General features: G+C 41.3%; 1 protein-coding gene across 5 annotated transcripts in view; it reads left to right on the top strand.

The window, feature by feature from the left end:
- llgl2 (LLGL scribble cell polarity complex component 2) overlaps positions 1-22,167 on the top strand; it is a 76,773-nt gene that overhangs the window by 10,827 nt on the left and 43,779 nt on the right. The window contains exon 2 of one of the 5 annotated variants that reach the window (XM_078401230.1): positions 21,199-21,293. The exons of the other annotated variants lie outside the window; for them this stretch is intronic. The gene's annotated coding sequence lies outside the window, so the exon portion shown is untranslated. The remainder of the gene's footprint in view (positions 1-21,198; positions 21,294-22,167) is intronic. 5 annotated transcript variants of the gene reach the window in all.

Genomic DNA, 22,167 nt, shown 5'->3' with positions numbered 1-22,167 from the left:
GTTTAAATCGAAGGTAGACACAAAATGCTGGAGTAACTTCAGTGGGTCAGGCAGCATCTCTGGAGAAAAGGAATGGGTGACATTTCGGGTCGAAACGCTTCTTCAGACTCGCTGAGTGTAACACAAGGGAAGTCAAAACTGACCAGACTTGTAGTCTTAGATAGACACAAAAAGCTGGAATAACTCAGTGGGACAGGCAGCATCTCTGGAGAGAAGGAATGGGTGATGTCACCCATTCCTTTTCTCCAGAGATGCTGCCTGTCCCGCTGAGTTACTCCAGCTTATTGTGTCTATCTTCGGTTTAAACCAGCAACTGCAGTTCCTTCTTACACAGACTTGTAGTCTTCATAGTTTAGAAGAATGAGTGATGGTCTTGCTGAAGTATACCTCATCTTCAGGGCCTTGACAGTATATTTCCTCTGATTGGAGTACTTAGAATCAGGATTTTCATAACAAGGGCTTGGACATTCAAGAGACATAAAGAAAGAGGGTGATGAGTCTTTCAAAGTTTTCCACCCAAGAGAATGTCGAGGTATGCAGTTCCACATTGGAGAGTAGGAAGTCAGGGGGATGGTGAAAACACTACAGGAGTAGGCTAGGGAGGGAGGGGGGGCTTGGGAGGTATTGTGGGGGGGGAGGGGAAGAAGGCGGAGAGGGGGCAGGGGCTCACAAGAGTGAGGGATGTGGGGGGTGTTTTGGGGTTTAGCAGAGTGACATGGTTAGTGTTAGACAAGGGTAGTAGGACCATTTTGCAGGCCATGTGTTCATGGTATATCCCACAAAGCTTGGCCGGTCCTGACCATGAGTCTTGAATGTTTATTCTGATGAGTCATATGGGTTGGGTTGTATTGGCCAGACTCTGCTTTATCCAGTTTAGCATGGTATCTTTTTGGTATTATCCTCTTTATTTGATGTGTCATCCCATAACAGGTGTGCAGTGGGTTTCCATATTTACTGCAATGGTCAGCCTGGTATGGAATAAAACTTGCAAGCTTTCACGCTTGCCAGGGTCCCAAAGGTACTGCAAAAAGACTAACTTGTCAGTCCTCCTGATTTTTGCTTGGTCTTGCTCTGCACATTTGGGCACCGTGTTTACTGAAATGGTTATACATCAAAAAGTAACTCAGCGGGTCAAGTAGCATCTCTGGAGAGAAGGAATAGGCGACGTTTTGGATTGAGACCCTTCTTCAGACTGACCTCAAACGTCACCTATTATTTTTTTGAAGAAATGCTGCCTGATCTGCTGAGTTACTCCAGCATTTGTGTCTATCTTTGGTGTAAACCAGCATCTGCAGTTCCTTTCTACATACTTCAAAAAGTATTCAAGTATTCCTTGTACAGGGAGGACTTTGGAACTGCAAAACTGTGATCAGACATAATACAAAAGCATATTTCCTTCAGCATGGTTAAGACTGAGTATACTGCTGACTTGATCTTCCACCTTAAATCCTAAGATCTGGTCCTATAGATATTGTCAGTTAGCAGGGCACATCTGCCACCTGGATTTGCTCGTTGACTCGTACAGAAAGGGCTAACAGGTAAAGAAAGTTTCAGAGACTTTGACACAAAGGCAGAGCCTTTTCAGCCCGAGTTAGCTTTGGCAGTCGAAAGTGTGTATGTCTGTGATGAGATGAAGTAGAGGATTGCATAAGAAGATAAGCTGTGGGAGGGGAAGAGGGGAGTGGAGTAATTTGCAGATACAGTAGTGGGGAAAAATTCAGGATTGGGGTATGGTCAGAAAGTGATTTGAAGATAGGGTAAGTTTTGAGACCTGGGCCTGTTGAGGTTGATTACTTGATAAGAACCACTGTAGAACAGTTATAGGCAGAAAAGATTTGGGTGAATTGCTGTTTATATTGGGTGGTAGGTCAGTCAGGAACAAGTAGCAAGAAGCATGGGTGAGTTTTGATATTTTTGAGCTTATCTCAGTCATTGTAGCAGAGCAAATGGATTGGAAGCTCAGCTTTGAGGTTCTAGTGTAAATGCTGTTTCATTTGTGCCTAGATATATTGTTTCTGTGATCTTAATTTATTACCTTAAAATCATTCCCAGCCTTGATTATAGCTTTGTAACTGCCGTGCAGCTGAAAGAACTTTCTATTTCATCAGCTTTTTGCATGTTTTAGTAGTGAAGTATAAAAAGTCATGCATTGTGAGCAGCCCTGACAGAGTTGTACATCGGTGATGTTTGGGTATGTGTTTTTCTGTACCTGCTACACAACTAATGTGCAAATACTGTTGCTTGGTGTCATCAAGGCTTGTTCTAACCTGTATAGTTTCACTTGGCTGGTGAGAAATTTGTGACTGGTTTTCAGGCATCTGCGACTTTGGAAATTACTTGTTTTTACTCTGGAAATGTACCAACAATTTATTACCAATGCTGTACTTTGAAGTGTTTTCCTTTTGGTTTAAATCAAATGTCTCTCTTAACATAACAATGCGTTTGGGACAAATAATTTTTTATATGGAACAACTGTAAATAGTTGTTGCTCTTCAGTGTTTTAAAATGTTGTACTTTGTTGACCAGCTACAATTGCAGCATTTGTATGTTCCTTCTTGATAGCTGATCAGAATGTACAAAATCTGCTTTGACTTGGTTATTGTCAATGGGCCTTTTCATTAATTTTTTTTAACTTTCAAGAGCATTTGTCTACATTTAAAGGCCAGCATAGGTAGCAAAATCTGAATCCTATACTTGCTTTTCCCAACGGAGTACTGGTGTAATACAAACCATAATGCACAATTTTTAAAAAAATCCTCAACTAGAGGCAAGTTGGTTAGAAATTTCCAGTAAATGGCTGATTTTTCTACTATTGAATTTAATGATTTAATTGTCAGTAATGATTCAGTGTGCCCTATTAAGTTTGAATGATTTTGGACAGAATTTTGTATTGGTTACCTGATTTCACTTGATGGCAAGGAAGCTTCAAATGACCCCAGAATGCTTAAGTTGGAACTGCCCTCCTGTATCGTGCTGTGATGGGGTCGGTGAAGAGAATTGCTTTCAGTAGTGAGGCCCACTTTAGTTTAGTTTATTGTCATGTGTACTGAGGTACAGTGAAAAGCTTTTTTTTGCACACTGTCTAGTCAGTGGAAGACTGCACAAGAGTACAATCGAAATGTCCACCATGTACAGATATAGGGCAAAGGGACTAAGATTTAGTGCCAGTTAAAGCCCAATTAAAGATAGTCTGAGGCGTCTCCAATGGGTTCGGTTTCATAGAAACATAGAAAAGAGGTGTAGGAGTAGGCCATTCGGCCCTTTGAGCCAACACTGCCATTCAGAAGGCAGTGGAGGCCGATTCTCTGGATACTTTCAAGAGCGAGTTAGATAGGGCTCTTAAAGATAGCGGAGTCAAGGGATATGGGAAGAAGGCAGGAATGGGGTGCTGATTGTGGTTGAGCAACCATGATCACAATGAATGGTGGTGCTGGCTCGAATGGCCGACTCCTGCACCTGTTGTCAATTGTCAATATGATCATGGCAGATCATTCAAAATCAGTACCCCGTTCCTGCTTCTTCCGCATATCCCTTGATTCCTTTAGCCCTAAGAGCTATATCTAACTCTCTCTTGAAAACAAGCTCAGGACCACTCTCTAGTTGGTGATAGGATGTTTCAGTTGCCTGGGAAGAAACTGTCCTGAAACTGGAGGTGTTTGTTTTCACACTTCTGTGCCTCTTACCATGGGAGAGGGGTGAAGAGGAAGTGAGACACGTCCTTGATTAAGTTGGTGGCCTTGCCGAGGCAGCGTGGTGTGGGCTGGGCTGCGACCGTAAATATCTGCAATTTCTTGGGGTTTTGAATGGAGCTGTTCCCAAACCATGCTGTGATACAATGCTTCTACGGTGCATCTGTTGTGTTGCTGAAGACATGGTGAACTATTTAAGCTTTCTATGGAAGTAGAGGCGTTGGTGTGCTTTGTTGGCCATTGCTTCGAAAAGGTTGCCCAGGACAAGTTGCTGGTGATGCGTGCTCCAAGGAACTTTATATTGGCTATAGATAATCTGGACAGACCTTCCATAGTTTTTCATTTTAAATTGAATGTATCTGCTGTGTTGTCTTTTGGTCCTGTAATGTAGCCAGTATTTGTGGGGAAAAAGATTCTGTTGTATAACTACCTGTATTGGAATTGTTGGGTTGTTACACTAACAAATGTGGTTCCCTCTCTACACTCTACAACTGGTAGCAAACAGTAGTATTTTTGCTATTTTTGGTGCAGGAAATGCCTCTGATTTTATGTCTCACTGAGAAATTGGTGAGTCATTATTTTTCTCGATCTGGAGTCGCCATGACACAGACATGGTAAATTGGTGAACAACCCTGCAAATTGATTCATGATTAATCTTGAGTAAGCAATTGATAAGATTGTCCTACATTCAATTTTAATCCCAGTTGACTGCTCATTACATTGCCCTGCATTCTTTTCCTGGATAAGTTTACCATTTATGTTTGGTTGAATCATTTCCCTTTCAGCCCAGAGAATATTTAACCTGGTTTAGCAGGGTTTCAATAGCAATTATTTTTGTCCTTGTTAAAATAGAAAATTAATAATTGAGGGAGTCGCAAAAGGGAATGTAAAGTTGGTGAATTTATTGGTTGAAATGTTTGTGGACCAATGTCTATGGTGGTGGAAGAAGCATTAGGTTCTGTGTCCATTTGAGGTCAGATCATGGATGTGTGAGAAAGAGAAAAAAAATGTTTTTTAACAGTCCCCATCCTTCATTTAGATGAAATCTTAAACCATCTGAAGGCTAAAGTGCCAATGCAAGGTCCTACTATATCTTTTTGGAAAAGGTGTAGGCCACCTGACTCTTTAATCCTGCTCTGCAGTTCAGTAAGCAGATCATATCTTGACCAGCCACCTGTCTTGGATCCTTTACATTTTTACAGGACGAGTGTGTATACATCCTGGATTTGAAATTCTTCATTCGGCTGGCATTTATTGCTTTCCGGAAGAGTTTTACATTTGATCTCCCCTGTTCTTCAGAATGCCAAAACTACCATTGAGCTTTTTTCCACCATACCTGCTTCCATAAAAAAATCAGTCGATGCTGCAATTCCTTTCATTATCTTAATACATCAGGTGTATTGCTACAACTTTATAGGGTGTTTGAGGTCTTGCCTGGTGAACTTTCATTTCTATAGGCTCACAATTTGCAATCCTTTTGTCTCACACCTTTGTATTCATCTCTGGCCTTTGTCCAACCGTCTGCCTATCAACCCCCACCCCGTCTCTCTGTGTTTACCGATGACCTGCCAGGCTCGTTTCTTTCCCCCACCCACCCTTATCCCTGAAGAAGAAGGGTTCCAACACAACACATCATCTATCCATGTTTTCTAGAGATGATTGATTGCTGGGATGGAAGATTCTTTTGAAGAAATGTTGGGCCTGCACTAATGTAAGTTTAGAAGAATAAGGGATGATCTTCCACAAGATTCTGGAAGAGGTTTGGTAGTAGATGATTTGAGAATGGTGTTCCCTGGAAGGAGAATCTAGAACTAGAGGCATATCTTTAAAATAAAAGATCAAACACTTAAGAAATGAAGAATTTCTTCTTCTGAAGTCAGTGAATTTGAGTTCTGTCGTAATGAACTGTGGAGGATCAATCACTTAATATAAAGGCTGAGACAATAAAGAAATTGTGCGTTAGTGGGAAGACGTGTAAAAGAGTTGTTGAGATTAAATAAGTTGTGATATAACTGATTGATAGAGTAGGGCAGTTTTTGTGATTTTCTAGCACTGGGCAAGCAAATATTGGTAGATCCAATATAACTTGCAGCTTTATTATTGTAGGATATTCCTAAACACTACAGGAATAAGAAAGTCTGCACACATTGGTCAATGTGAAAGCAAGATTCCTCCATTAAATTAAAGCTACTTTTCCATCGCAACATGTTTGCTTTAATTTGATCATTCACAGTGCCCACCAGTTAGCTTTTACTCAGTATTTCAGATCAGTGGATGATTATCTGAGGAGACATCTCAATGAAATGTTAGGAAGGAACTGCAGATGCTGGTTTAAACTGAAGATAGACACAAAATGCTGGAGAAACTCAGCGGGAAAGGCAGCATCTCTGGAGAGAAGGAACGGATGACGTTTCGGTCGAGACCCTTTTTCAAACTGTTCCCTGGAAGGAGAATCTAGTACTAGAGGGCATATCTTTAAAATTAGATCTTCAGTCTGAAGAAGGGTCTCGACCTGAAACGTCTCACATGTTAACTATGTTTCCTTCTCCACAGATGTTCCCTGACTTGCTGATTTTTTTCCACCATATTACTTTTGGATTATGAAGATCTACAGAAGTTTGCTTTATCTCCGTAGACTACTTGACTTATTTTTTTTCCTTTTTATTGTTGAAGTGATTTCAAATGTCATCATAAAATGACTCCTACCATTTTTTTCTTGCAGACCTACATTATGCCCCACTAATTGCACCTACAATTCATTCGGTTTTTAAAACGAGTTGTTGGTTAATTGAGGTCAATAGTTAAATAAGCAGCAGTTGGTGTATGTTGTCATGGCAGTAGAATTCAGATGTACTGGAGTCTGAATACAGTAGTGGGCAGCCAGGAAAGTGTTCAGAATGGTCACATCTCCGGGTTGGATGAGCATTTCAAAAGGTATGGTAAGGCTGGATGTATACAATATTGTGAACTACAAAAAAAAGTGGACTTCATATCATATGGATTACCTTATGGTTTACAGAAATAAAGACAGAATGCTTGAAGCACTTGGGTACCGACTGTCGATGCTGTTTTTAGAAATGTTTCCATTGCTTTCGCTTCATTAGAACAACGGAAATATTATATAATTTGCAGCCAATCTGCTCTGCTGAATCTCTGCCAGCCCATGAAGCTAAACATGGACTTAAGCTGATCTATAACGCTCCCGGGGGACGGATATAGTTGCACATGCATCCGTCGAAATGTATAAAATTATTAAGGGGTTGGACACGTTAGAGGCAGGAAACATGTTCCCAATGTTGGGGGAGTCCAGAACAAGGGGCCACAGTTTAAGAATAAGGGGTAGGCCATTTAGAACTGAGATGAGAAAAAACTTTTTCAGTCAGAGAGTTGTGAATCTGTGGAATTCTCTGCCTCAGAAGGTAGTGGAGGCCAATTCTCTGAGTGCATTCAAGAGAGAGCTAGATAGAGCTCTTAAGGATAGCGGAGTCAGGGGGTATGGGGAGAAGGCAGGAACGGGGTACTGATTGAGAATGATCAGCCATGATCACATTGAATGGCGGTGCTGGCTCAAAGGGCCGAATGGCCTCCTCCTGCACCTATTGTCTATTGATGAGTTCAAAAATGAAGCATGGTTGTAGGATAGAGGTTGGGAAGAGCCACTTCCTGAGTGGGAATCAAGCTTGTCGTCCTGAAGTGTGCATTCAGTAATATAAAGACAGTATTGCACAAATGATTTGAACCCCTTGAGTGTAACGGGGATGTGTGTGTAGATTTAATTTTGGACTGTTTTTTGTATTGTGTATTCTTAAAGTGTGCTAAGTTGTGTATTTGATTGTTCACTGAAGGTATTTGGACTTTAAATCAATAGATTTTGTTGTGATTCTGCACTTGGGTTTTAAATGATTGACCCGCAGCTGAACTTTAGCTTTTTAGACAATTCGTAACCCTGACCTGCCTAAACCAGCATTGATCTTTAACAGGCGTATGGGGTACTGGGCCTGAGTGGGTGTCTGGTCAACTACTCTTGCTCTTGTCAACTACTTGGTTTTGTGTTCAATATTCAAGGTTTGATTATATTGCCATTGAATACCTGCTAAACATCCCTCAAACATGCAACTGGAAGATTGTCTTTATATTAAATATTTATGTTCTTGTTAAATTAGGATCTTTTGTTTGGCAAACCATTTTCCCTCCTTTGTCTCTTTGTTGCACAGCTATGGACTGGACTGCTGAGGACAAACTTCCCCACTCCTGCTTGGCTGAACAACAAACTATTATTAACTTTTTACCTCAATTAGGGTTGTAGAACATGCTGTTATCACCTCTTACCCAGGCTAACTGACTGCTTGTTATCCCTGATCAAAAGCTGCAGACATACTACTTATCCATCTTCTAAAAACAGCTTTCCCAGGGCCACTGCAAAGCACGTCTTTATTGGAACCCACCTAAAAATAACTTGACTATTGGACTGTACATGGCCCGTAAAACAACTTGGCTTGTTAACCCACACAACCAGTGGTTTTTGGTCATTTTGCTTCTGATTTAGTCTTGTTATTTAACTGGTGGTCTAAATATAGCAAATTAAATATCAGGTTAACTTTTTAACTGGCTCCTTGCCTTGAGACTATTATCTCAATAAATGTCTTGCAGTATCATTTCTAGGTTATACACCTGACACTTACCTGCTCTTAGCCATGTTACCCAATCAAAAATGCATCCAGTTGTTCTTGCATTGTCTTATTGTGAATTTTCCTGCTGCTGAAGGAGATATGAGCATATTGATGTGGACAAAGACTATGTAGGGAAAAAACTGCAGATGCTGGTTAAAATCGAAGATAGACACAAAATGCTGGAGTAACTCAGCGGATCAGGCAGCATCTCTGGAGCGAAGGAATGGGTGACGTTTCGGGTTGAGACCCTTCTTCAAAGACTATATTGTAATTGGGAATAACTTCAGTCTGGAAATTGCTTGCTCTTTCTCTTGCACATCTCCATTTTGGCACAAATTCTGAGGAGAATAATCTTCCACATACCCTATTGGACTCGGTGAGTTTTCCCAGGGCAGGCAAGAAGACAAAAAAAAAGTCAGAACCCAGTAGCTGCTATCTTTAACGGTGAAAACTGAGGTGCAGTTTGATAATTTTACACCAATTCAACTATAATTTGGTGTAATTTCTCCTTTGTGATTTGGGACAAATGTTAGAACACAGTTCAGTGCAAAATTAAATTTGGGAACATAGATAAAACATTCAAATTTGGTCTAAATTGTTATCAATTTCATCAGTGTATTGTGCCAAAATGGCAGAATGGACTCTACAACATTACTCAATCTCAAAACAAGAAAAGCAGAGCCTCTTGTTTTATTTTGTTCTCTCTGGCTGTCGGCATGGTGCCAGGGTATTGGAGGACTGCAGTCGCTGTAATGTTGATTAATGTAACTTTACATGCTTCTAGGATATCATCAGACAATTGATATGCAAAGCTCTGTTAAGCTGTTGAGTGAAAGCTCGGGATGGTTTTTTAGATTCAATGATTCCATTCTTCCCCAGTTGATTGGGGCAAAACATTTGCATGTGTTCCCAATTAATTTTGTTTTTTAAAAACTTGTGTCAAATTTAAGTACAAATTACTATCAAACTGAAATGGGAACTTGAATTCCATCCAGACTACAAATCGAAAGATTGTTTTGTGTAAGGTTTATTTGGTAGATCTTGCATAAAGCAACCACCATTGGAAAAACTTGAAACCAGTACTGTTTGGGCTATTCCAGACAGGTAGGGTTAAACCTTTACAACTGAAACATTGCTTGACTAGAATATTGAACCAATCAAAAAGGGGTGGGTGGGAAGTGAAGTGTTGGCTGGGATTTTTGTAATCTGACCTGGTGTGCTTTCACTCCACCTTGCTTCCCAGAACTGGTTTGTGTAGTTGCGCCTGTTTTCTGCTGTAGGGATCATAGTTTCGTTTGTGGTTGATTCTGCCATGCTTATTGTTGTGCAATAATTCCCTAGCTCTTCAGTAATTCATTTAGAGCAGTACCTTTACTCTGCCTCATAACTTGTTTCTTTGCTGTATGACTGACTCTGTTTCGGGTCCTCCACGAGTTATTGTGCAACTACTGTTGTAGTTCATTATTGTGTGCTGTCTTTCCCCAACCAGGCCTCCCCTCCCCAAAGATCTGCAACAATTGGGGGCTTGGATGAGCAGAGCTGGGAGAGTGAGTCTGCTCAAAGTGCATTCACTCCCTCACCAAGTCAGTAAGGCTGGCTGGCAGCTACCCTTCCCAGCGTCTGCTCATCTCATTTCATAGCTGTTTGGTATTCTCTCCCTCAATGATATTGTTCATTTCTGACTTTAAAATGTTTGGGTTGGAACAGTGGGTGCAATAGTTGGCCTGGATGTGATGGGCTGAAGTACCTGCTTTTGTGCTGTATGACTTTGTCTCTGTAACAGCTTCCTCTTTTTTTCCCCATTCTTCTCAGTTGCACATCTACATTTGGTATTGGTTCTGGTTACCCTCGATTGCTTTATTGAGTCTCCCATATATGCAGTGACTGTTTCTTGCTCTAACCACAGTTTCCTCTGTGGTTCCAGCTGCTTCACTAATTGTTAGCCCAGCAGTATGCACCTCACCACTAGCCATAAATTTCCTTGTTCCAATATCCTCTTGCCTTTTTGGTTCTCTTCCCCTGACCCCTTCTTCCACAGGACTCAAAAGATTAATTGCCTTGATACAGATTGAGGCCATTGTTTGAATTCCTTGCAGTCTTATTTTAGCATGCAGTAAAATACTGAAGCATCTCAGAGTGGAAACGACTTGCATATGCACCCTACTGCACTTACCATTGTTTGAGAGCCAGAATCTTTGGGTAAACATGGAGACTGCCTGACCTGCTGAATATCTGCTGTGTTTTCTGTTTTTCCTTGAGATATTCATCATTTAAGTTTCTGATCTTTCTAGTACTAGGGGCCCTTGCATAATATCTAGAAATGAGCATCAATGAAGAAAAATTGCAGTCCCTGGTCTACAACGAAAGTGTTTGCAGTCCCTGATCTTTTGGTTTAATGTACATAGGTTACATAAGTAATCTCACTTTAGAGTGACAGCCCATGACAGTGTTCAAAGGTTATGGGGAAAAGGCAGGAGAATGGGGTTGAGAGGGAAAGATAGATCAGCCATGATGGAATGGTGGACGAGACTCGATGGGCCGAATGGCCTAATTCTACTTGTATGACTTGTGGATACAGCCAAGACTTGTGATCAGCTGACATTTGAATAATAATTCTCTGGTATTGTCTTGCAGTCAGCAGCAACTGAACCTCCAGCCAACACTTTGTACAATTACAACAAGCCTCCCTGAGAATGTGGGAAACTGTCTGGGTGTGTTCCATCCACAAATCAGGATAAATTTCAATTGATCATCCCTCAATCATCAACAAGGAGGGAAAATGTGTAATCAACAATTCTATCAAGGCAATACCACTAACATGCTCTCCAATGATCAGTATTGTTTTTCAAGGATCGCTTTGCACCAGTTTTCATCGCAACCAACCGTGAACCCAAGAGCTGAATTGGTGAGGTGACAGTGTGGTCCCTTGACATCAAAGCCGTAGCTGAGAATGTTGCATGAAAGAGCCCTGATAAAACTGAAGCCAATGGGTATTGAGGGAAAAAATTCCAATGGTTGGATTAGACCTTGCACAAAAGATGTTTGCTCATCAACATGCAGGTGATTCATGAACAATCCAACAGTATGAGCATTGAATTTTCCAATTTTAGGGAACCTCTAACAACACCCTCCCCACCCTTCCCTTACTCCCCCACTCTTCTGTGCTCTTCCTGGCTCACACCTATTTCTCCCCGACCCCTCCTTCTACATTCCTATCTCTGGGTTCACAATTTAGCTCTTCAGTCTCCCTCACATCTTCTGCTTTAATCACTGGCCTTTGTAATCATCTGCCTATCAAAACCTCCCCTTGCCTGTGTCCACCTTTTACATTCCCCACTGTGTCCTGCCTCTCCTCTCTCCCAGCTTTCTCTCTTTTTACCCCCCCCCCCCCCCACCCCTTACAATCAGTCATAAGAAACCTCACTCATCCATCTTCTCCAGAGATGCTGCCTGACCCGCTGAGTTACTCTATTACTTTGTCCTTTGGGGCATTCACCTTTGATTGGAAGCTTAATTAAGCCAGTCACAAAAAGTAGTCGGAGGCTGGATATTCTGTGGTGAGTCTGTGATGTTCCAAAGCCTTGCATCACCAAAATATGTCAATGTAGTGGAATACTCACCACTTGTCTGATTGAGACCAACTTTCAAACAATTTGACACCATCCAGGAGAAAATTACCCTCATGATTGCATCTTGTCATCCAAACTATTCATTCCACTGCCACACTGTGGCTGCAATTAAAGGTTATTCACTTGAAATGTTAACTTTTTTTGTCTCCAAAATAACTTCCCTGATCCACAGAAAATTTAGAACAGAAAACATTACAGCATAGGAACAGGCCCTTTGGTCTACAATGTCTGCCCAACATGTTGCCAAATTTAATTAATGTCTGCCTGCATATGATCCATATCCCTCCATTCCATGCGTGTCCATCTAAAAGCCTCATAAATGCCAGCACCCAAGTGGCCTTGCACATCTCTTATAAACCTCCCCCTCTGACCTTCAAGCTATCTATGTTTGCTAGTCTTTGACATTTCCACCCTAGGATAAGTCTGACTGTCTACCCTTGCTAGGCTTTTCCAAATTATATAAAATTCTAAGTGGTGCAGTGCCAGAAACCCAGGCTTGAACCCGACTATGGGTGCAGTCTGTGTGACTGAGTGGGTTTTCTCCAGGTGTTCTAGTTTCTACCCACGTCCCAAAGACATGCAGGTTTGTAGGTTAATTGGCTTTTGTAAATTCCCCCTAGTGTGTAGGATGTGAAACTAGGATAAGATAGATCTAGTCTACAGGTGATCATTGGTTGGCATGGACTTGATAGGCCTGTTTCCATGCTGCATCTCTAAACTAAACTAATCTCCTCTTGACCTCCCACACTCCAGAGAAAGGAAGTGTCTCTTCCAATGCAAACAAACAATCCAAGTTTGTTCAACCTCTCATTATACTAACACCCTCTAATCCAGGCAGTATTCTAGTAAAACCTTTCCTACACCCTCTCCAAAGCCACCACTTAATTCCTGTAATTTGGTGACCAAAACCGCACAAACGGTCCAAATGAAACCTAACCAAAGTTCTACGAAACTGCAATTGACTTCCTGATTCTTGTACTCACTTCCTCTATCGATGAAGACGAACAGATTTTGTGAAAGAAAAAATAGCTCCCCAGTAAGACATAGCATTCGCCATGTTTACTATTCTGTCTGTGTTGCCACCTATGGGATGCAATGGACTTGGATCTCAACTTCCTTCTGTACATCAATGCAGTTAAGGGTTTTGCCATTAACTATATACTTTCCCTTTCCATTTGACCTTCCACTTACTCTGATTAAGCTCCATCTCCCATTTCTCTGCCCACATATTGAACTCTGATCAGCTGGCCTTTAACCAAATCACACTTGCATAATAACAATTGCCTCCAATTTACTCTCTAGCTTCTGCCTAATAATGTTGAAATTTAGTCCTATCTCCCAAGGTACTCTTCTGGGAGCCCTCCTTTCACCAAAGGGTCCTGTGCAGAGAGGCCCTCTCCCTTATCAACTCTGTTAAAGCCTTCCCAACAAAGTATTGGTCCCACTATGGTGAAGGATTGTTTTCTGTGGAACATCGGAGGCTGAAGGGATACCTGGTAGAAGTATATGAAATTATGAGAGGCAAAGATAGGGTAGGCATTCAGAACCATTTCCCCCAGGGTGGAAATGTCAAAGATAGGAGTGCATAGCTTGAAGGAGAGAAGAGCAAAAATTAAAAGAGATGGGTGAGGGAAGTTTTTAAAAGAGGGTAATGGGTGCCAGGAACATTTCACCTGTGATGGTGGAGGCAGTTAGTGTTTAAGATGTTTTTAGAAAGGGACATCCATCTGCAGGGAGTGGGGGGCGGTGTATGGGTCATGCTTGAGCAGATGCGATTAATTTATCTTGACCTCTTGTTTAACAGAGACTGGGCCATAAGCCCTGTTCCTGTACTATACTTTTCTATGTTCCAAGGTGCATCAGTTCTGCCTGTGCTTGTCCCACTTTCCACAGAAACTGTCCCAGTGATCCAGGAGTGAATGCCTTATGAATATTGAGCTGTTTCATCAGTTGCATTAATGTGAAGTGGTTATTAAGTGAGAAATAGTTAATTTCATCCAAGAACTTTGCACATTGAACTGCTGTTGTACAGAAAAAGGTTGCATTGTTTCAGGATAAGGGGTCAGCTATTTGAAGTAAAGATGGGGTGACAATTTTTATATTCAGAACATTGCAGAGCCCTTCAAGAGAACTTGGTTGCTGATGACTCTCGTCGATTAGAACTGGTGTGAAAAGCAGCAGATCGACTTTCACCACTAATTTTTGGTCTCCAAATTTGAGGAAGGACATTCTTGCTATTGAGGGAGTGCAGTGTAGGTTCACTAGGTTAATTCCTGGAATGGCAGGACTGTCATATGTTGAAAGACTGGAGCAACTGGGCTTGTATACACTGGAATTTAGAAGGATGAGAGGGGATCTTAATGAAACAAATAAGATTATTAAGGGATTGGACACGCTAGAGGCAGGAAATATGTTCCCGATGTTGGGGGAGTCCAGAACCAGAGGCCACAGTTTAAGAATAAGGGGTAGGCCATTTAGAACGGAGGTGTGGAAAAAGTTTTTCACTCCGAGTTGTAAATCTGTGGAATTCTCTCCCCTCAGAAGGCAGTGGAGGCCAATTCTCTGGATGCTTTCAAGAGAGAGTTAGATAGAGCTCTTAATGAAAGCGGAGTCAGGGGCTATGGGGAGAAGGCAGGAACGGGGTACTGATTGTGAATGATCAGCCATGATCACATTGAATGGCGGTGCTGGCTCGAAGGGCCGAATAGCCTACTCCTGCACCTATTGTCTATTGTCTATAATTTCACCACTAATTTACATCCTGCTCTTAAATTTACTTGGACAATCTCTGATATCTCCCTACAGTTTCTGGAGCTCACCATCTCCATCAAAGGAGACAGACTTGTGACCAACATCTACAACAAACCTACTGTCTTCCATAGCTATCTTGACTTTACTTCATCCCACCCTGTTTCCTGTCAAAACTCTATCCCCTACTACCAATTCCTCCATCTACGCCGCATCTGTGCCCAGGATGAGGTGTTCCATACAAGGGCGTCGGAGATGTCCTCATTATTTAGGAAACGGGGGTTCCCCACTTCCATTATAGATGAGGCTGTCACTAGGGTCTCCTCATTATCCCGCAGCTCCGCTCTTGATCCCCCTCCCCATATTCGTAACAAGGACAGAGTCCCCCTTGTCCTCACCTTCCACCCCATCAACCGTCGCATACAACATATTATCCTCCAACATTTCCGCCACCTCCAACGGGATCCCACTACTGGCCACATCTTCCCATCTCCACCCCTTTCTGCTTTCCGCAGAGACCGTTCCCTCTGAAACTGCCTGTCCACTTGTCCCTTCCCACCCAAACCACCCCCTCCCCAGGTACTTTCTCCTGCAACCGCAGGAGATGCAACAACTGTCCCTTTACCTCGACTCCATCCAAGGACCCAAACAGTCTTTCCAGGTAAGGCAGAGGTTCACCTGCTCCTCCAACATCTACTATATCTGCTGTTCCTGGTGTCAACTTCTCTACATCGGCGAGAACAAGCGCAGGCTCGGCGATTGTTTCACAGAATACCTCCGCTCAGTCCATCTCAACCAACCTGATTTCCCGGTGGCTTAGCACTTCAACTCCCCCCCCCATTCCCAATCTGACCTGTCCTGGGCCTTCTCCATTGCCAGAGTGAAGTCCGGCACAAATTGGAGAAACAGCACCTCTTATTTCTCTTGGGTAGTTTATATCCCAGCAGTATCAACATTGACTTCTCTAACTTCAGATAGCCCCTGCTTTCCCTCTCTATTCCCTCTCCCTTCCCAGTTCTCCCACCAGTCTTCCTATCTCCGCCTACATCCTATCTTTGTCCCACCCCATCCCCTGACATCAATCTGAGGAAGGGTCTCGACCTGATACATCACCCATTTCTTCTCTCCAGAGATGCTGCCTGACCCGCTGAGTTACTCCAGCATTTTGTATCTACCTTTGGTTGCTGATGAATTTATTTCAGGCTGAGAGGGAGGTCAGAGAGCATTGGTGAAGAGAATCCTTTTTAATATTTCGGATTAACTACTTTTCATTGGAACCAGAGTAAGATGGAAACAAAACAAGGTTTATATTGCAAGGAAATTTGGGAGGGTTTGAACAGAAGCCAAATACTGTGATGGAGTAGAGGTCACATTTCCTGTGGAACTTTTATTTCTGTGATCTTTGTCCTTTCCAATAACTTTGCTAAATTTAAATTGTGATTTGCTCTCATCAAAATGCTTTTCAACTGCCCACCCTTTCACCTGCTCAGTTTAATTCCCCAAAGGCCAGTGAGATCAAAAAGTGGAGTCAGTACAGATTTCCTTTAGTTTCCTTTTAATGCCTTTCATTAATCTGGCCCCTCCTTGCATTGAAGTTTAATTCTGATGTAGACAGTGCTAATCTCCTCATTGCCAGCCTTTGTTCTCTTTGCTTTACACGCTCAATTGATTCTTTTCACCTTTTCCCTTTTAGAAACTGCTCCAGTTCCCATTTTCAATAAAATTACTGGAAACTCCAACAAATGGCAAGAGTAAATTAACCTTAAATCTTGAGCTACCTTGAACTACTGCTGCTCTCATGGGGAAGCCCTCCCACAGTGGTGGTGGGAGGAGGACTACAGATAGTAGCGCTGTTGAATGTCCAGTATGGTGATTAGACTTGTTGGAGAGGCTCTTTGCCTTGCACTTTTATGGCAAAAGTCTAGTTTGTAATTTGGCATGAGGTGCTTCAATTTAGAGGAATGGACAAAAAATTGGTGTGCAACTAATGGTGTGCAAGTGCTGCGTAATGGCCTTGTCAGCACCATTCTTCACGTGACTGCTGATTGATTGGAAGATGATTGGTTGTATTGGATTTCTCCTGTCAAGCAATTTTCCACATTGCTGTTACCATCTGTGGTGTAACGCTATAGAAATAACTTGGTTAGTAGTGTACCTGGATCTGGGCCCAAAGCTTCAGGAGTAGTCTTTGCTCCATCGAGGGCATGATTCTTAAAATCTTGGGGAATTATTGGAATTGTTTGAAGATTAGGTTCTGAAGTTGGAATCTTGTTGAGATGGGTTGTCTACTTGCTATATCTACTGAACAGGGTTACGAATGCTTCAGAATGCACATGCAGGGGTACCGACCGGAACATGGTGACTCTGAGCTGGCCCAAGTGCATCTATTTGCTTTTATTACAGTCCCTCAATTCTTTAAAATCTCAATTCTAAGACTCAGAATTATGTGCTGTTTCTTTTCTCTTTTGTGCTGGCTGCTTTACTCGTGTATCGTAAGATTTTACTGGATAACACTATCTTGTACACCTGATGATAAACCATTAAATCACCAAACCAGTAAGAATGGTAATCTTTTTGGTGTTGTTTTTTTCTACTAGCTGAGCAAGATCGCAGCGTTCGCAGTGATAGTTTAGCTCTGTCCACTACTTTTCATCTCATAAGCCTGTTTAATATTTTGGATATGCCAATTTGCCACCTCTCTCTTATATATGTTTTACGATGCACTCTGATTGCCCTTCATTGAACAGGCTTAGTCCTCGGATTTAATTGCTTCAGAGAGGCAATGCCAGGATGAGGTTACAGATTGTGGCCCATATAATTCACGTGCTAATGGACGACAATTTCAAATTGCTAGATCAAAGTGCAACCTGTTTATTAATACATTAAAAGTACCATACTACCTGCATGCCCTTTAGTATGAAGATTAATCTTTGTCCCCATTTGACAGCTTATTGTGGACAGGTGCAACTGCTGTAATTAGATTGGCAAAGGTGATATAATGCAGCTGTATCATTCAGGATCTGATGTTACTGATAGCAGAAAAAGTACCCCATCCTTAGAACATTGTATGTTTAGAGATGAAGAAAAATAGTCAACGTTGAAGAAATACGTTGAAGGAAAGTCTGTAAAGTAACAGGAAAGCTTAGAAGGCACTCGGGTTGTATTTGTAGGAGGTGTCTGAGACTTGATTGTTTACAATGTTTAATTTCGTGGTAGCTCCACTCCATTCTAATTGTATGATCATGTCTTTTTATTCTTTGTGGCATTATTTAAGTATCCAATTATTGCATGTTTGTTAACAGTACACATTGAGATGTGTGTCCAGAATAAATTACCCGTATGATACCAATTATTTCTCTTGGCAACCACGTCCTCAAAACATCTTTCTTGCTGCTGTTGGGCCCACAGGGCGGCACGGTGGCGCAGCGGTAGAGTTGCTGCCTTACAGCACTTGCAGCGCCGGAGACCCAGGTTCGATCCCGACCACGGGTGCTGTCTGTACAGAGTTTGTATGTTCTCCCCATGACCATGTGGGTTTTCTCTGCGATCTTTGGTTTCCTCCGACACTCCAAAGACGTACAGGTTTGTAGGTTAATTGGTTTGGTAAATGTAAAAACTGTCCCTACTGTGGGTAGGGTAGTGTTAATATGCGGGGATTGCTGGTCGGTGCAGACCCGGTGAGCTGAAGGGCCTGTTTCCGTGCTGTATCTCTAAACTAAAAACGACACTAAAAAGTTGGATCCTGGGCACGGTATAGTGCTCTTTGGATGTCCATGCCCACCTGTGCAAGCAGAACTTCATCTTCACCTATGAGCCAACAAGTAATCCTAAAGGAAATTAATACCAGTAACCTGAAGGAGCAAAATTTTGACATGAATGTGAAAGCATTTAGACACCATTTAGTCTGTGGAGCCACCTGCTGTTCAGTTTTGGAAATTAATGGTCGAAGACTCATTCACCAGAGAATGGTGTAGAGTTGTGCCTTTTGTTTAAGTTGCAAGGAAAGGAAGAGGGAGGCAGAGGGAACAAGAAGTTCTTTGGGGTAAAGATCAGAGGAGATTGAATGTTGCACATAATGGTGGTGACAGCTGATAGAGCACAGTAATGACATATCTGGAGGTGAGATAAATAGGAGACAAATGGAAAGTGACATAATAAAAGGGAGAAACGGAGTCTTGTAAATGAGATGCAAGATTGATTTATCTGCTTTTCTAATTTATTGTTGAGTTCTGAAAATTCTAAGTTGGAAGATGAGATGCTTGTGTAAGTTTCACTGGAACTGTGTAGGAGGCCATAGACAGTTGAAGTTGGAGTAGCCACTTGTGGATTAAGCAGAGGTATTCTGCAAAAAAATAAATCTGTCTTTACTGTTTGATTTCTTCAGTATATAGGCCAGATTGTGATGACACATTTTCTATATCAAAGTGGAAATAGTACAGATAAATTGCTGCTTTACTTGGAAGGAATGTGCAGGGTGAGACGGCCAGAGCAGCTCAGTGGTCAAGCAACATCTGTGGAGGCCAAGGGATGGTCAACATTTTGGGTCAAGACCCTGCTTCAGGACATGACTGTAGATGGAAGATATCAAATGTAAAGTAGTGAATGGGAGAGATAGGATGGCGATAGTTAGGTGGAATGGGTTGATGTGCAAATGGAGAAAAATGGGGTTGGGAAGATGGAAAGGGTGAAGATGGCAGCTGAAGAGTAATAATTGTAATCTGGTAAGGACAGGATGATGGGCAGATGTTTTTTTTTACTCTATATTCCACCATCTGCAATCTCTTGTCTCCTTTGGTCCTGGATGATATGGGGAGTAAATTCAACCAGGTTCAATGGAGATGGTGGTGGAGAGACACTGGTTTTCTTTGAAGGAAGAAAAAACCTCTCAGTGGGTAGTGATATACAATGCAGATGCAATATGCAGGGTATGTTGCAAAAGAACCAGCTGAGCCAGGAAAATGCGCAAGGATGGTTTTTTGGTTTGTTGTTCAAATAAATGTTTTCTACAAAGGCTTCAATTGAATTGGAGAGTAAATTTAGCTTTGAGAGCGGATGAGATGTGAGTTGTGGTTTTGTTAATGAATTAACATTGTGTAATATTCCTTGTGTACCATGGCAAACGTTGCAAATGATGGTATCAAAAAATGCTCTAATAGGTGGACATTATCAGACTTCTGCTAGGTGTCAATGCTCTGATAATATTGACTAAATATACACTATTGTCTGTAAATTTTGATATAATCTCTAAATTTAGGTTTGATTTCTTTAATTCCAACGACTGGAGTTAGAAGTGTTGAAGCCATTGCACCCCGATGCAGGTGTAAATGAGTGACTGAGAAAATACTGGTTAAAATTGGAACCCGCTGTATGTTGAAGTACAACTTCAGCCCATTCAACCTGTGGATCATTCTGTGTTTGATCATTTTTGGTATTATTCTTGAGATGCAGACAGGCAGTTTTGCAGATGGTTATATCTTGCCAGCCATCTGTTTATGTAAATATTAAGTTGGATCCTCTTTCATACATAGATGTGCTTTGGCTCCTAGTTGAGACATTGGTGCTGACAGTTGGGTATTACTGGAATTTTAAGGACAGCTCTTAAGTTGCTTGTTAGTCATTCACATTTCAGTTTGCTGTGCCCTTAATTTGATTTTTGTATATTAATTTTGCAGTTTCAGAAGTCGCTTCTAATTACACTACGCAATCTGCAATTTGATTAGCTTTTACCAGTGAAGTGAGCTTTATAATCACATTTGTAGAATTGTCTGGGTGCTGATTTCTGGAAATATTTCTCTGCACAACTTTAAGATTCTCAGACAGTTTACAATCTAGGTTTTTGCCATAATTACAAATCATTTTTCCTGAAGTGTACAAATGTGCACTTTTGTATTTCTGCTATATGCTAGCTCGGTATGTTTTCCTGTTGATGTGGAGTATAAATGAAAATATAGAAAGTCTAAAAATATTATTCGTATAATGATCAGGAGTAAATGAAGATCAACAAAACTGCAGATACTGGAAATCTGAAATAAAAGCTGAAAACGCTAGAAACCCTCAGCAGACCAGGAAACATATGTGATGTTTGATCTGCAGATTGATCACCATGTTCACCATTTTGACAATTGCATTATGTTGACATTGCGGATAAGAAAAAGTAGGTCAGGGATCGGTAGGAAATGTGGCTGGAGAAGTGTAGAATTTAAATTGGAGAGATATGTAGGTTTGATAGCAACTAGTAGGTGAGAAAGTATATGAGCACAAATTAGATAAGTGTACAATTAAAGGACAGATTTTAACTTTAAACTGGAATGACCAGTCTAGTGTATTTCTGGATCATATTTAGGCTAGTTACCTGTTGTAGTATGGAGTATCTGTTCTGATATGTATTGAGCCCGTTTTTTAAAATAACTCATCAATGGAGCCAACATTTGGAGTAATGACTTTTATCCCTGGCTTGTTCAGATGAAACAAACTACAGATTCTGCATTTGGACCAGGTGAACTGCCATGCAGTGAGATGTAGACTGACTCAGTTAATTGTGGATGATCTCCTCATGGGTAAGATAACTGCCGAATATTGTCATAACAGAATTTAACATCACAACCGTGTCTCTCGTGTGTAGGATGTGAAAGTGGGATAACATGGAGCTAGTGTATGGGTGATCGATTGTCTGCGTGGACTTGGTGGGCAGAAGGAGCCTATTTCCACACTGTATCTCTCTAAACTAAACCCTAAACAGTATTCAGGGTGTAAGGAAATTAATATTGAATTGGAATTGGAGAATTACCATAATGAACATAATTAGTTTAGTTAAGATAGCCATTAAGCTATGCTGTATATTCAGAACCAGGTAATTTCCACTCTGGCAGATTAGAATTTTTGCAGACTCTTAAGCTACCATGAAGTTCTCTCAAGTCGTGAACAATTCCTTTGTATTGGAAAATTGCACCTGTCCATCAGATATTTAAAGATGAGAGGGAATCTAGGGAATTAGAAATTAGTTGTTTACAATGAGGGGACTGAGACTGAAATACATTTTGTTGGTTACAGATAGCCACCATTTGGCTTTGCAAGTCAGGAACGAGGTATATCCATGGATGTTAGTTCTATTGAATGCCAGAGGACTTGTAACTTGTGGGACTGATACATTTTTGATTTGTGATGGTAGGGAAATGATGACTGCTCAAGCTGATATGACTAGTATCTGCTAAGGACATCTGAGGTAAACTGTTCAATATCTTTTGAAATTATGAGGAATAAAAAGACATTCTTTCCTAATTGGCCCATGACATGCAAGATGTCTAGATCGAAGCATTGAGTTACTAAGAGATGTTAATGAACAAAGATATGAAGAATTCCAACGTTGGCCAATGAAAGACTGTACAGTTTGGATCTTTAAAGCAGAATAGATAATATAATAGACATATTGGC

The sequence above is a fragment of the Rhinoraja longicauda genome, chromosome 6 (genome assembly GCF_053455715.1).
Source record: "Rhinoraja longicauda isolate Sanriku21f chromosome 6, sRhiLon1.1, whole genome shotgun sequence".
In the NCBI taxonomy this organism is placed as follows: domain Eukaryota; kingdom Metazoa; phylum Chordata; class Chondrichthyes; order Rajiformes; family Arhynchobatidae; genus Rhinoraja; species Rhinoraja longicauda.
Note: the sequence above shows the minus strand (reverse complement) of the source record. Positions and strands in the feature narration are given on the sequence as shown.